This window comes from Apodemus sylvaticus, chromosome 11, assembly GCF_947179515.1.
Source record: "Apodemus sylvaticus chromosome 11, mApoSyl1.1, whole genome shotgun sequence".
NCBI lineage: Eukaryota > Metazoa > Chordata > Mammalia > Rodentia > Muridae > Apodemus > Apodemus sylvaticus.
Window position 1 is genome coordinate 1905055 of NC_067482.1, and position 16280 is coordinate 1921334.

Below are 16280 nucleotides of genomic sequence, written 5' to 3' on the forward strand. Positions count from 1 at the left end.
ATATAGCTGGGTGATGGTGGTACATGCCTTTAATCCCAGCACTTGGGAGGCACAGGCAGGTGTATCTTTGAGTTAAAGGCCAGTCTGAGCTAGAGTGAGTTCCAGGACAGCCATGGCTATACAAAGAAACACTGTCTCAAAAGAAAATTACCCAAACTTATATTTCAAAAAAAGCATCTATTTATATGGAGATTTATGGCAACAGGTGTCAGAGGATGACCTGTGAGAGTCAGTCATCTCCTAGATGTCTCCTAGACTCTCTCCTAGACTCTTGGGGTTCAACTCGGTGGACACATTTGTTGGTGTGACTCACGTCACCTTCCAGGAGCTGCAGCACTTGTGCTCCTTATATTGTCATTAGCTGTGACCTATCACTCAAAGTCATTTACTAAATGAAACCTTGGGGTGGAAGGGACTGAGGTTCCTACAATCTCAGTCGTTGACTGGGTAGGTGTTCTCCCACAGGTCCTCATTTTCTTAGCTTTTATTCACAGCCATTTTCTCCTAGGTGAAATTTTAAGGTGAATATTTCTGGCTTGGATAGCTCAGCAGATAAAGATGCTTGCTACTAATATCTAAAGACCTGAATTCTGATCCTTGGTAGCCCTGACCACCAGAGCTCTACACACATGCGGTAGTACATGCACATATCATTTGAGCACACACACACACACACACACACACACACACACACACTGTATTAGTTTGGGTTCTCTAGAGTCACAGAACGTATGGATAGTAGTTAGGAAATTTGTCAGTGATTTACAGTCTATAGTCCAACTCCCCAACAATGATCAGCAGCAGCTGTGGATGGAAGTCCAAGGATCTAGCAGTTTCTCAGTCCCACGAGGCAAGCAGGCAAGGAAGAGTGAGAGAGCATCTTCCTTCTTCCAGTGTCCTTATATATCTCCAGCAGAGGGTGTAGCCCAGATTAAAGGCTGTAGGTCTCCAACAGAGGTGTGGCCCAGATTATTAGCGTGTGGGTCTCCAGCATATGGTGTGGCCCAGATTAAAGGTGTGTGCATCCATGCCTTTAATCCCAAATGATCTTGAACTTGGAGATCTCCTTGTCTTAGCCACTATGCTTCAAGGTCTCCATGCCAAGATCCAGATCAGAAACTTATATCTCTGAGCCTCCAAATTAGGATCATAGGTGAGCCTTCCGATTCTAGACTGTAGTTCATTCCAGATATAGTCAAGTTGACAACCAGGAATAGCCACTATACACACACACACACACACACACACACACACCACTAATAAGCAAATAAAATAAATTTGATTCCCAGGCCTAATCCCAAAGATTCAGATTCAGCAGGCCTTAGGGTGAATCCTTGAAACTCTTATTTAAAGAATTTTACCATTCTGATTCTGATTCAGCAGATGAATCAGATTCTCACAGAGCATATCAACAGCCATGAATAGTGGGCTATGAGTTTGTTATGAGCAGGTAAGAACCTTTTAACTCCTTTAGTGGCATAGAGGAATTATACTTAGGTGAGAATTTTATAGTCAACTTACTGATAAAATGTTTCCACCACCCATGTGTTGAAAAAGAATGCTTGACCGAACTGGCCATGCACTTGCTCTGAGCACTTAGAGCAGAAGTAACTGGCTTTGGTCCTGGCTCCTGCTGAAGAGGCCCCGCCCCACTTCTTAACTATTCTGCCTGAGTGATCCCTCGTGATGTCTTTGTCACGAGGTGAGCAGAAACTCCTGCTTAGTTACCTCTGCTCAGTAAAGGAAGGCTTGGCCAGGCTTAGAAAACAGAAGCTCTTTTATAAGCCCTGAAACAACATACTCATTTAGTTCGGTATGTTTTGGAAGTGGAATTCAGTAGATTTTTGTTGTTGATAATTATCAACTCCTCCATCACTATGTCCTCCATCACCGCCTCCTCCTCCCCCATCACCACCACCTCCTCCCCCATCACTACCTCCTCCCCATCACTGCCTCCTCCTCCTCTATCACTGCCTCCTCCTCCTCCATCACTACCTCCTCCTCCCCATCACTGCCTCCTCCTCCTCTATCACTGCCTCCTCCTCCCTCATCACTGCCTCCTCCTCCCCATCACTGCCTCCTCCTCCTCTATCACTGCCTCCTCCTCCTCCATCACTACCTCCTCTTCCCCATCACTGCCTCCTCCTCCCCATCACTGCCTCCTCCTCCTCTATCACTGCCTCCTCCTCCATCACTGCCTCCTCCTCCTCCATCACTGCCTCCTCCTCCTCCATCACTGCCTCCTCCTCCTCCATCACTACCTCCTCCTCCCCATCACTGCCTCCTCCTCCTCCATCACTGCCTCCTCCTCCATCACTGCCTCCTCCTCCCCATCACTGCCTCCTCCTCCTCTATCACTGCCTCCTCCTCCTCCATCACTACCTCCTCCTCCCCATCACTGCCTCCTCCTCCTCTATCACTGCCTCCTCCTCCCTCATCACTGCCTCCTCCTCCCCATCACTGCCTCCTCCTCCTCTATCACTGCCTCCTCCTCCTCCATCACTACCTCCTCCTCCCCATCACTGCCTCCTCCTCCCCATCACTGCCTCCTCCTCCTCTATCACTGCCTCCTCCTCCATCACTGCCTCCTCCTCCTCCATCACTGCCTCCTCCTCCTCCATCACTGCCTCCTCCTCCTCCATCACTACCTCCTCCTCCCCATCACTGCCTCCTCCTCCCCATCACTGCCTCCTTCTCTATCACTGCCTCCTCCTCCTCCATCACTGCCTCCTCCTTCCCATCACTGCCTCCTCCTCCTCCATCACTGCCTCCTCCTCCTCCATCACTGCCTCCTCCTCCCCATCACTGCCTCCTCCTCTATCACTGCCTCCTCCTCCTCCATCACTGCCTCCTCCTCCTCTATCACTGCCTCCTCCTCCTCTATCACTGCCTCCTCCTCCCCATCACTGCCTCCTCCTCCCCATCACTGCCTCCTCCTCTATCACTGCCTCCTCCTCCTCCATCACTGCCTCCTCCTTCCCATCACTACCTCCTCCTCCTCCATCACTGCCTCCTCCTCCTCCATCACTGCCTCCTCCTCCCCATCACTGCCTCCTCCTCTATCACTGCCTCCTCCTCCTCCATCACTGCCTCCTCCTCCATCACTGCCTCCTCCTCCCCATCACTGCCTCCTCCTCCTCCATCACTGCCTCCTCCTCCTCCATCACTGCCTCCTCCTCCATCACTGCCTCCTCCTCCCCCATCACTGCCTCCTCCTCCTCCATCACTGCCTCCTCTCCCCATCACTGCCTCCTCCTCCCCATCACTGCCTCCTCCTCCATCACTGCCTCCTCCTCCTCCATCACTGCCTCCTCCTCCTCCATCACTGCCTCCTCCTCCCCATCACTGCCTCCTCCTCCTCCATCACTGCCTCCTCCTCCTCCATCACTGCCTCCTCCTCCTCCATCACTGCCTCCTCCTCCTCCATCACTGCCTCCTCCTCCCCATCACTGCCTCCTCCTCCCCATCACTGCCTCCTCCTCCTCCATCACTGCCTCCTCCTCCTCCATCACTGCCTCCTCCTCCTCCATCACTGCCTCCTCCTCCTCCATCACTGCCTCCTCCTCCCTCATCACTGCCTCCTCCTCCCTCATCACTGCCTCCTCCTCCTCCATCACTGCCTCCTCCTCCTCTATCACTGCCTCCTCCTCCTCCATCACTGCCTCCTCCTCCTCTATCACTGCCTCCTCCTCCCCATCACTGCCTCCTCCTCCTCCATCACTGCCTCCTCCTCCCCCATCACTGCCTCCTCCTCCCCATCACTGCCTCCTCCTCCTCCATCACTGCCTCCTCCTCCTCCATCACTGCCTCCTCCTCCTCCATCACTGCCTCCTCCTCCTCCATCACTGCCTCCTCCTCCTCCATCACTGCCTCCTCCTCCCCATCACTGCCTCCTCCTCCTCCATCACTGCCTCCTCCTCCTCCATCACTGCCTCCTCCTCCTCCATCACTGCCTCCTCCTCCTCCATCACTGCCTCCTCCTCCTCCATCACTGCCTCCTCCTCCTCCATCACTGCCTCCTCCTCCCCATCACTGCCTCCTCCTCCCCATCACTGCCTCCTCCTCCCCATCACTGCCTCCTCCTCCTCCATCACTGCCTCCTCCTCCTCCATCACTGCCTCCTCCTCCTCTATCACTGCCTCCTCCTCCTCCATCACTGCCTCCTCCTCCTCCATCACTGCCTCCTCCTCCCCATCACTGCCTCCTCCTCCTCTATCACTGCCTCCTCCTCCTCCATCACTGCCTCCTCCTCCTCCATCACTGCCTCCTCCTCCTCTATCACTGCCTCCTCCTCCTCCATCACTGCCTCCTCCTCCTCCATCACTGCCTCCTCCTCCCCATCACTGCCTCCTCCTCCTCTATCACTGCCTCCTCCTCCTCCATCACTGCCTCCTCCTCCTCCATCACTGCCTCCTCCTCCTCTATCACTGCCTCCTCCTCCTCCATCACTGCCTCCTCCTCCCCGTCACTGCCTCCTCCTCCCCATCACTGCCTCCTCCTCCTCTATCACTGCCTCCTCCTCCTCCATCACTGCCTCCTCCTCCATCACTGCCTCCTCCTCCATCACTGCCTCCTCCTCCCCATCACTGCCTCCTCCCTCACTGCCTCCTTCTCCCTCACTGCCTCCTCCTCCTCCATCACTGCCTCCTCCTCCCCATCACTGCCTCCTCCTCCCAATCACTGCCTCCCCCTCCTCCATCACTGCCTCCTCCTCCCCCATCACTGCCTCCTCCTCCCCATCACTGCCTCCTCCTCCTCCTCCATCACTACCTCCTCCTCCCCCATCACTGCCTCCTCCATCACTACCTCCTCGTCATCATCACCTCCTCCTCCTCCATCACTGCCTCCTCCTCCATCATCTCCTCCTCCCCCATCATTACCTCCTCCCACTCTACTTCATGCTCCTTATTTCTTTTAGCCCCCCTAAGACTAGTACTTTCCTGGGCTTGGTTTTCTGTTTTCTAGTCTGGCTCACTTTTACCTGACTCTTTCTGATGGCTGGCTCTGTTTTCTAGTTTCCAACTATTCCCTTTTCTTCTCTTTCTTACTTCCAAACTCTGGTGTAATAGCTTTCTAACTAGCCCTGCTTTCTTAACTCTAAAGGAAGACATTTCTTAGAATTTGAAATGTAGATGTTTTTAAATCTAAAAGTATTTCTGTACTTGGCATATTTCTAATATGTCTTACTGAGGTATAATTGACACAGTAAAAACTGTTTTAGTTTTCAGTTGTATAGTCTGACCAGTTTAGACAAATGCATTCATAGGATAACCAACACATGAATTATATTGACATTTCCATCTTCTTAACATTTTCTCATGTGGCCCTGTCAGCTACCCCCATAAAGCAACCACTCAGCTGATTTTAAGAAATATTTGATATAATTTTAAGTTAATAACACTCTAGAATAAAACACAAAGTAGTACTTTAAAGCTTAAAAAATATGGGAAGGAGGTTGGAGAGATGGCTCAGCAGTTAAGAGCACCAACTGCACTTCCAGAGATCTAGAGTTTAATTCCCAGCATCCACATCACATGGTGGTTCATGCCATCTACAATGGGATCTGATGCCCTGTTTTAATGTATCTGAAGACAGCTACAGTGTACTCATACATAAAATAAATAAATATAAAAATATAGGAAGGTTACTGGGATGGCTCATTCAGTTAAGTGCTTCCAAGAGATACTTAGATTCATATTAAATAAACAAAAAATACAAAAATATGAGGTTGGGTATGTAGCCGTAGATAGAGTACTAACAAAAATTCAATCCCCAGCATTTCACAAACTAGGTCTGGTGGTGTATGCCTGTTGCAGTATCATTTTTTTGCCTGATAATTGTGAAGGCTTACTCCTCCCTCCTCCCTGTCTGCTAACCTGGGCCTAGGCTTGGAAGCTTCTACCCTCCATACGATCTAATCTAGGCCTAGAATGTTTTCAGCCTCTGAGACTTACTGCTGAATAAGTTCACCATTCCTAATTCTTTCTGAACTCTGGCTGGCTGGTCAACTCAGCTGTTCTGGCTCAAACTCCTCTCCACACTAACTGATTCAATCTGGCTTTGCATAGTTTTCCTGAATTTCACTGTGTGGCCTCATACTAACTTTGGCAATCTGTTCTAATCTTCTGGCTCCTTATCATTCTCTGGCTTGTTCTGTCTACCTGTGTCTGCAACCTGCCTCTGTGCAACTATCCCAGTAAAATAGCCTTTCCCCCACCTCTTCTTTCTCCTCTCCTCTCCTTTCTTCTCTTCCCTTCCTCTCTCTCTCTCCCCACCTCCCCAGTACACCGCCTGGCTGTACTGCTCTCTCTTAGGTAGCTTCCCTTTCCTCTCTTCTAGTGAGAGCTGGGCATATATCCTATTTTGTCAAATCTTTCTCTGATCTATCATTTTGTCTGCCAGTCAATTAGATGTCCCTTTCAGACATGGCTGCTTCCTTCTATAATATAACTTTACCATTATTGTTTGGGATTAAAGGTGAGTAATAAAAGCATGTCTGTCCAAGCAGTGGTGCCGCACACCTTTAATCCCAGCACTTGGGAGGCTGAGGCAAGCGGATTTATGAGATCAAGACCAGCCTGGTCTACAGAGTGAGTTCCAGGACAGCCAGGGCTATACAGAGTAACCCTGTCTCAAAAAACAAAAACAAAACAAAACAAAAAATAAAAGCATGTCTGTATTGCAACCAGAGAGATTAAAGGTATGTGCTAAGGCTGGGCTACACCACAACTAGAAACAACTTTTTTCAGTAAATAACACACAATCTTGGGTTTCACAGTGTGGTCAAATATCTTACAATGTACACCTCTAATCCCAGCATTTGGGGGCAAAAGGGAAGACCAGAAGTTGAAAGATATCCCTGAAGGCTAGCAGAGGGTCCATGGTCTCTCGCTCTGTCCCATTCTGCCTTGAGACAAGGTCTCACACCAAACGTGAAGCTCACTGATCGCGCTGGGCTAACTGGTTGGCACACTCTCAGGATCCCTGTCTCTAGCACTCAGCTCTCGGGTTACATGTACACAGCCATGTCTAACTTTTATGTGGATATCGGCAGTTTGAATACAGGTCCCACTGCAAAATCTTTCTAGACTGTTGGGGTCCAAGAGTTGCTACACAAATCACACGAACACCAATCTCAGTCTGACTGGGATGGTTTGTTGAATGCACACCTTAATACTTACTAATCAGGTCAGGGACATAGTTTGGACTTGAGCTGAAGCTACACCCATGAATATCTTCCTCTATCAGCTTATAGAGGATAAAAGCCACAACGACCTCATACACAGGTGCAGGAAGTGCTGCTCAGTGGTCAGCTCTGTCTCAAAACATTTTAGAAATAACTCTTCATATTGACCTTTAAGTTGATGGTCCTATGTAAAGGTTTGTGGATTTTTTTTAAGATTAACAAACTTCATTTAGAGGATACAGAACCAAACAGGCTGTGTGGTCAGCATGACTCTACTCTTGAGTCAAGCTATTTTTCTATATGGGTGCTGGGAATTTAACCCGGGTCCTCTGGAAAGATTCATTTTTATTGTTTCTAATTATATGTATGTGTGTGTGTAGTTACTCACTGAGGCCAGCAGTATCAGATCTCCTGCAACTGGTGTTTTAGGCAGTTGTGAGCTGCCTGACACAGGCTGGAAACCAAATTCAGATCCTCTGAAATGGTAGTGTATGCTCTTAAACTGCTGAACCATCTTTTTAGCCCTATCAACTGACCATTTCTTCTTCTTTTTTAAGTCTATTCTGAAAACTACTGCCACTATGAGCATTTTTCTACAAATGTGCCTACAAATCTTGGAGTGGTATTCACTCCAAAAACTTTGAAAAGAGTGCATATAGGCAAGATTATAACAATCCTAGGCCAGTCCTATAACCTGAAGGACCAGCTTTGATTTCTCTATGTTTTATTATTCTAGGTAGACACAAGGAGTTCAAGCGTTGGTAGCTATTTATTTATTTATTTATTTATTTGTTTGTTTTTTCAAGATAGGATTTGTCTGTATAGTCCTGGCTGTCCTGGAGCGTGTGCCACCACCACCCCGCTGCATTGGTAGCTCTTAAGATACATGATGTTGACCCAGGTCATCTTTCTTTGAGGGTACTTTAAAAATAGACTCTATCTGTTCACATCTCTGCAGTATTTTTCTAGATACAGCCCTGGCATAATCTGCATTGTAAACATCTGTCATTTGTAAGGTCTGTTCGTGTCCACCTAGCCTCAGTGTCCCAGGACTTTTGTCAGGCCTCATGGTAAAAATTCATATTTTATTTTATTTTATTTTATTTTATTTTATTTTATTTTATTTTTTTTTGACAGTCTGAAGGTTTTATTCAGTGGGTCTCTGTGTCTAGAAGAAGGTGTTGGGCCTCTTGGTGGTGAAGCGTGGCTTGTGCTGGCGCCGCAACACCCGGTGGGGCAACAGGAATTTGATCTTGGAGTCGTGGAACTGCTTGACAACTGGCCTGCGGCACTTGCCAGCTGCAATCTCTTCCACTTTATGATCTGGATGGAGTGTGCATGAGCACGGTGCTGGGCACCCATGTCTCGGTAGCACTGTGTGACCGTGCCAGCGGCGGCCAGGTCCCGGTACTCTCGGTACTTGTGTGTGCCGCTGCACAGCCAGATGCCGAAGTTCTTCACACGCAGGGGTCACTTCTCAAACACCTGCCCGCAGTACACACTCTCTCTGGATGACTTCTTCATCATCTTCAGCTGCGACACAAAGTACCAGAAGCGGGACTTAGCCACCACATGGTTGGGTGCAAAGATCTGCATATGGTACAGTGGTGGTGTGTGGCATTTTGGGGTTGGCAAACAGCACCCCACCACCTTGTACTCCCAAAGCGTGCCCAACACCTTCATGGCACTGCGCACTCGTTCACCGCCAGTCACATAAAAGCCATAGTGTATTTTAAAATATGCCACTGTTGGACTGGAGAGGTGGCAAAGCAGTTAAGAGCACTTCAGAGCTATTCAGAGGTCCTGAGTTCAGTTCCCAGCAACCACAGGGTGACTCACAAGCATCTGTAATGGGGTCTGACGCCCTCTTCTGGTGTGTCTGAAGATAGTGATGGTATGCTCATATACATAAAATAAATAAAATCTTTTAAAGAAATAAGACAAAATATGCCACTGTCAAAGAAATGAACCTGTAGTAGATGTCTGTAGAACTGGACTCTGGGGGAGGGAAAGTAAGTACATTGAAAAGCAGTGTTAACTTGTACAAGCTTTTGGAAAACATTGTAACATTATATTATCTTAAACCTCTTAAAACTGCAAAGATTTTGATCTAGAAATGTCAGTTACCAAAATCCTCTCTGAAGAAATAATCAAATACTCAGGAAAGGATTTATGTATTTAATACAATAGGCCGTAGAGCGGAGCAGTTACAAGTCCCAAAGCCAGGCTGCTTCAGTTCAAATTCAAGTCCTCTTACTTGGACCCACTATGGCCTTGCTTAATCCTGTGTGTTTCAGGTGTCTCTGTCAGTAATGTGAGGACTCGTCCCCACCCTGTAGAGTTCTTGTAAGAGTGATGGTCGTCCCTTCAGTGCCAGTCAGCTGCAACAACAGCGTGTGTAACACTATCCCACACACATACAACGAACATGTGTTTCTCCCTCACACACCAGATATGTTCTGCTGAGCTTGCCCCTAGGACATGGGTATGATTCCTGTGGGTATAGTGTCACTTGTTCTTCAGAGGTCAGTAAGTGACCAGGATGTGTTCCCGTAGGCAAATCCTGCCACACACTCTCTTTGCACCACATTTACTGACAATCTTGGGCCAAAGCATATCACATGCTGAACCAACACCCATGAAGCAGAGGAGAGAGTACATCTTCCAGACAGTTTAGAGGTTAGCAGATTCTGTAATGACCCAAATGATTTTTAAACATTGGCTTTGATGGCCATATGGTCTGCAACTACTGAATGTTGCCATTATATGATGGCAACTGGGTTAGTTAACACATCAATTTATGGGGTTGTGGTTGTAATTTAAATAAAATCATGTTTTTGAAAGCAGGTGGCACCTTGACTTATGGGCCAGCATTTTCTAACTATTCACTAGCTTATTCTAATCAGTCAGAGACTTTAAGAGGATATAATAAATTAACCTAAAGTACATATCAGTTCCATATGTGGAACATCCCTAGCACATGCTGATCTTCACTAGTAGTATTGTTTTTGTTGCTTTAGCAAATATTGGATATAATGGATGTTCAACAGTCCACATAGGGTCAAATATAATACAGCACACCACACTTTAAAATGTTAGAAAGCCGGGCGTGGTGGCGCATGCCTGTAATCCCAGCACTCTGGGAGGCAGAGGCAGGCGGATTTCTGAGTTCGAGGCCAGACTGGTCTACAGAGTGAGTTCCAGGACAGCCAGGGCTACATAGAGAAACCCTGTCTTGAAAAACCAAATAAATAAATAAATAAATAAACAAATAAATAAAATGTTAGGTATCCATTTAGACATCATTTTAAAATAACTAAGGGGAGGGGCTGGCTTGATTAAGAGTATTTTCTGTGCAGCCATGAGAACCTGAGTTCACATTCCTGGGACCTATATAAGAAGCTGGGCATGGTTGCACTCAGGCCTGGAAACCCAGCCCTGCGATGGGGCAACAAAGACAAGATGTTCTCTGGAGCTTGCTGGCTGCCAGCCTATCTCCAGGTTCAGTGAGAGACCCTGACTCAGGGGCACAAGGCAGAAAGTGACAGAGCTAGACACTCACTATATTCCTCTGGCTCTCAGGGGTAGCACCCCCCACTGACTCTCAGAAGAAGCACCCCCCACTGACTCTCAGAAGAAGCACCCCCCACTGACTCTCTGGTTATCCAGACCATATTCCTTGAGCATCCAACCATCCATTCAGTGATACCAAAGAATGCTGGGGTACAGAAGAGGACAGCCTCTCATGCCTCTGGCTATCTAAATATCCAGATGTACACACCAGCTTCTCTTAGAAAGAAACGATTATGCTGCAATGTTTGCTAGCCCTGGGTCTAGACATCACATGAAGAGTAGCAAAGGAACCTTCACAATTTCCCAAATTCTTTTTTTTTTCAGTCTCACAAAATATTGACAATTAAGTGTATTTCTGTGTGTGGAAGGATTGCCCGTTGTACATGTATGCATTTAGAGGCCAGAGGTAGCCTTGGTAATCATTCCTCATGAGCAGTTTACCTTGTTTTTTGAGATGAGGTGTCTGACTAGGGCCTAGTCCTCAGTAATTAGGCTAGCCTGATTGGCCAGCTGAGCCCAGGATCCTTAAGTGTCTGCCTCCCCAGGGCTGGAATTACAGACCTTTCTCTCACCCCTAGGTCCTGCCTCTCAATCCTCTTCTGGAGTGGCACCTGGTCTACACAGCTGGCCCTCAGTGAGCCACACTTCACTGAGCCCAGGTGGCCGGTATATGGTTCTCTTCCTTTTCTCTCAGCTGGTCTTGTGTAACCAAAAGAATGCTGAGATATGGAGTAGCTTCCATCTGGGCATTTTAGAACACTTGTTTCAGGAAAGTAAACTCTCATGTAAGAATTCCTTTAATCCCAGCACTCTGGAGGCGAAGGCAGGACGATCTCTTGTGTACATAATCAGGGCTGCATAGTCAGTTCTAGGACAGGTAGCTAGCTATGAAGACCTTATCCCAAAAATAAAACCAACAAAAAGAAAATCTTCAGGTTTGTTTCAAAAAAATGATTACAATGATGTCAGCAATATTAAAAGAAGCACAGTTGCTGCATTTTGTTTGTTTGTTTGTTTGTTTGTTTGTTTTAAGACATGGTTTCTCTGAGTAATAACCCTGGCTGTCCTGGAATTTACTTTGTAGACCAGGCTGGCCTCAAATGCACAGAGATCTGCCAGCCCCTGCCTCATGAGTGTTGGAATTAAAGGCACTTACCACCACTGGCCTGATACCACAATCACTCTGGGGTTCTGTGGAATTTTCTATTTTGTCTTAAATTTATTTTGAGGGGGTGGTTTATATGTGCATGTGTACACACTGCTCCTGCCTGCCATGCATGCCTGCTGTGTGGGTCTCTTGCAGGAGGGTGTAAATTTTCTCTTTCCTTCATGAGGGTTTTAGGGATTGAACTCAGGTCAATGGCAGGCTTGGTGGCAAGCCCCCTTTGCCCACTGAGTCAAGTCACCAGCCTTGTGTGTTTTGTTCCCCCTTCATTTTTATGTGTTTTACCCACACATATGTCTATATACCACTTGTATACAGTGTCTGAGAAGGTCAGAAAAGGGTGTCAGAGCCCCTAGATCTGACAGCTAGAGTCACAGATGGTTATTAGGCCATCTGGGTGCTAGGTCACCTGAATGGAGGTCACCTGGAGAACAGCCAGTTCTCTTCACCTTTCTAGCCCCTTGTCTTTGTTTTCTTTATGTATTTATGTATTTTTTATTTCTTATAAAGATTTTTTTTATTGTTATATGTAAGTACACTGTAGCTGTCTTCAGACACACCAGAAGAGGGCATCAGATCTCATTATGGATGGTTGAGAGCCACCATGTGCTTGTTGGGATTTGAACTCAGGACCTTCGGAAGAACAGTCTTAATGGTTATGCTATCTCTCCAGCCAGCCCCCTTGCCTTTGTTTTTGAGACAGGATCTCAGGTCATCCAGATTGGCCCCAGATTTGCTTCATGGCTGAGTTTTACCTTGAGCTTTAGGTCCTCCTACCTTTACCTCCCCAGACATACCCAGTTTATACTGTGCTGGGGATGGCCCCAGGGCTTTGTGCCCAACTGCACCTCTATTTCTTACTGTAGAACTGACAGAGAAGATTTGTTTATTATGTGCATATTTTCCATTTCCAGTGACTTTTCTTTATTTACAATAAAAGATTGGTGATGATTCTTACCAATTTGTCTGTCCTTTTCAGACAGATGTCACACACCTTTTAAATTAGTAATAATTTATGCATTAAAGGCTAATTGAAAATAAAATGATAGTGTCATATAAATTTGACATGTTGGCCAGGTGATGCTTGGGGGAGGGAATATAGGATACATTGTAACATGTTTAGCTGCATCTCTAGATGTTACCCAGAGAGAGTCCAGTGGTAAACCACAGCTTGAGGCTGAATATGTTTCCAGATGTTACCAAGTGCCTCACTGAAGCAGCTGAGAATCACTGTCCCGTGTGTTTCCTAAGATGGTTGTCTTGCTTTAATTTGGAATAAAGCAACATTCCATTAGGAGCTAAGCACAAAATCAATACAATAAAAAACTTTGTTCAACACTTTCAGACTATTTCCTTTTTTTATTTTTATTTATTTATTTATTTATTTTTTGTGGATTTGGTTTTTTCGAGACAGGGTTTCTCTGTATAGCCCTGGCTGTCCTGGAACTCACTCTGTAGACCAGGCTGGCTTCGAACTCAGAAATCCAACTGCCTCTGCCTCCCAGAGTGCTGGGATTACAGGCGTGCGCCACCACCGCCCGGCTACTATTTCCTTTTTTTAAAGATTTATTTATTTATGTATATGAGTACACTGTAGCTGTACAGATGGTTGTGAACCATCATGTGGTTGCTGAGAATTGAACTCAGGACCTCTGCTCGATTGTTCACTCCAAGGCCAAAGATTTATTTATTGTTATATGTAAGTACACTGTAGCTGTCTTCAGACACACCAGAAGAGAGCATCAGATCTCATTACGGATGGTTGTGAGCCACCATATGGTTGCTGGGATTTGAACTCAGGACTTTCGGAAGAGCAGTCGGTGCTCTTAACTGCTCAACCATTTCTCAAGCCCCTAGACTATATTTCTTAATCAAAGGCTAGATTGTCTTGGTAATTATAAAAACATATCATTAGAAACATTTTAGCAAATGCCACATGGGGAAAGTAAAATTAGTTAATAGAGATGTAATTTATGGTTGTTTCTTCAGCCATTTTAAAATGTAAGGCCACAGATCTGCAGGTGTTAAGGGATACACAAAGGTCATTGCACTATTGTTTCATACCTGAGTCACAGCAATTTTCTGTCGCACGATGGGTGAAAACGTGTTTTGCTTCTTTGGTGGTGATGCCTACAGCAGTGATGCCCCACCCCCTGCTGAGGACATCATTAACCTGACTTCCTCCACAACAGCTCTGGCCTGCTGTGGAGCACCTCAGCTCGCAGGGTGTTCTTGAGCTTGAACATTTGCAATGGGAAGTGGGCAAACACTTGGGCATGCAGCAAAAGGGTTAACCCAGAACCCTCTTTCACATCACTGAATGTTCTGTCATCCTTCAGTGCCAGTCAGCAGCTTTGTCGTCCGTCCGTGGGGTGGGTAACCTGAAGCAGGCAGCCAGAGGAGGGTCGGTGCTTACAGTTGCTGGTGGGGGTTGGTCCAGATACTGATGGGGCTGCTGCTATAGCAGCCAGTGATTAGAGAATTTACCCAGCAGACTTTTCTCTAAGGGAACATGTACATATTCATATCTGCACATATACACGCCTGGTGGATGAAAGGAACAGAGTTCCAACAAGCAGGCTCTGAGCATTTCACACATACACATACATACACACATACATACAATTGGTGATGGAGAAAGCAACAACACAATTCAGACATGTATACATACATACAGATTTGATGGATAGAACAAAGTTCCAACATACTCTCACACGAACTCTACACATTTACATACATGCACATACATATACATATATACTTAGAGAGTGGAAGGACCATAGCTCCAATCCACTCTCACATAAACTTTACATACATTCATACATAATACATACATACACATTCACACACATAGTTGATGGATGGAAGGAACAATGTTCCAACAACTTTATTTTTTCTTCCATAGCTTATATATCCCAGCAAAATCTTTCAAGCACTATAAAATTACAGTATGATTGCATACTATTTTTCTTTTAGTGAATGATTATGAAAAACAGTGTGTTCCCCGATAACTTTATAGGGAATAACATTATGCAGTACAGGTAAAGAAAACAAGTTGTTCCCAAGAATTGGTGTGCATTCTTAACTAAGCAACTTGTTATAGATTAACAGTGTGTGAGCAAGCAAGGTGGCTTTCCCAGCCAGTTTCTCTTACTGGCAGGCAGAAATTTGTGGTTACAAAGAAAGGATTATTTTATTGTTTTATTATCTATCTTTAAAAGTAATCTCATAATAATCTTAAACACAAATCTAAACTCTAAATCAGTTGTATCTATTTTAAATCCTCAGAATGCACATCTGCACATCAGCAACTTTTAAATCATATCAGGAAGTTAAGGGCAAAAATGGGATAAAAGGACCTGGAGCCATGTCTCAGCAGTTAAGAGCACTGACTGCTCTTCCAGAAGTCCCGGGTTCAGTTCCCAGCAACCACATGGTGGCTCACAACCATCTGTAATGGGATCCAATGCTCTCTTTGGGTGTGTCTGAAGACAGTGACAGTGTACTCATACATAAAATAAGTAAAACTTTTATTTATTTATTTATTTGTTTATTTATTTATTTTTGATTTTTGGTTTTTTCAAGACAGGGTTTCTCTGTATAGCCCTGGCTGTCCTGGAACTCACTGTGTAGACCAGGCTGGCCTCGAACTCAGAAATCCGCCTGCCTCTGCCTCCCAGAGTGCTGGGATTACAGGCATGTGCCACCACTGCCCGGCTACAAGTAAAACTTTAAAAAAAAATGGGTATAAGAAATCAGTCATCAGCAGTCCAGCCGCGGCGAGGGTCACGTCAGCCAGGGCTGCCCTTGTTCTTGCTCCCTGGCCTTAAAAGCTCCTCAGCCTAACTAATGAGAGTGCGCCTTTCTGAACCTCAGATTGTTCCCCGAGACGTTCTACATCACAGCCAGTAGGAAAAACATCTCAGCCTAGCTTCACTAACATTATTTTTCCAAATAGTTTCTAAGGCTGGTGGCCACTGCTCACAATCTGCGTCTCTAAGTTCTTCTCGAGGGTAGTGACAGAATCATCAATCTGCTCCAGGACCGTGAGTGCCAGAGATGCTGTCCAGGGAGGGGCTGAAGACCCCTGGAGTTTTCACACAGTTTTTAGATCAAGAGGGAAGTGAGGGCAGCAAGCAGAGCAGAACTGCACCGCAGCATGAAGTCCTCAGAGCACATGGTCCCAGGACCGTGCCACACTGAGGCGCACCCACGTGGCTGTACTAACTGGTGGGCTAAATTCATTCCATGAGTTCTAAAGCCATTTGTCTTTCCTCCTGCTTGGCCCTCGGCACTTCAAATTATCAGTTGTCAGCCGGGCAGTGGTGGTGCACAGCTGCAATCCCAGCAACTCAG

General features: G+C 46.3%; 1 protein-coding gene and 1 pseudogene across 2 annotated transcripts in view; one reads left to right on the forward strand and one right to left on the reverse strand.

Moving 5' to 3' along the window:
* Dipk1a (divergent protein kinase domain 1A) overlaps nt 1–16280 on the forward strand; it is a 76370-nt gene that overhangs the window by 43653 nt on the left and 16437 nt on the right. The gene's annotated exons all lie outside the window — the stretch shown is intronic.
* Nucleotides 8319–8919, reverse strand: LOC127696701 (60S ribosomal protein L18a-like; annotated as a pseudogene).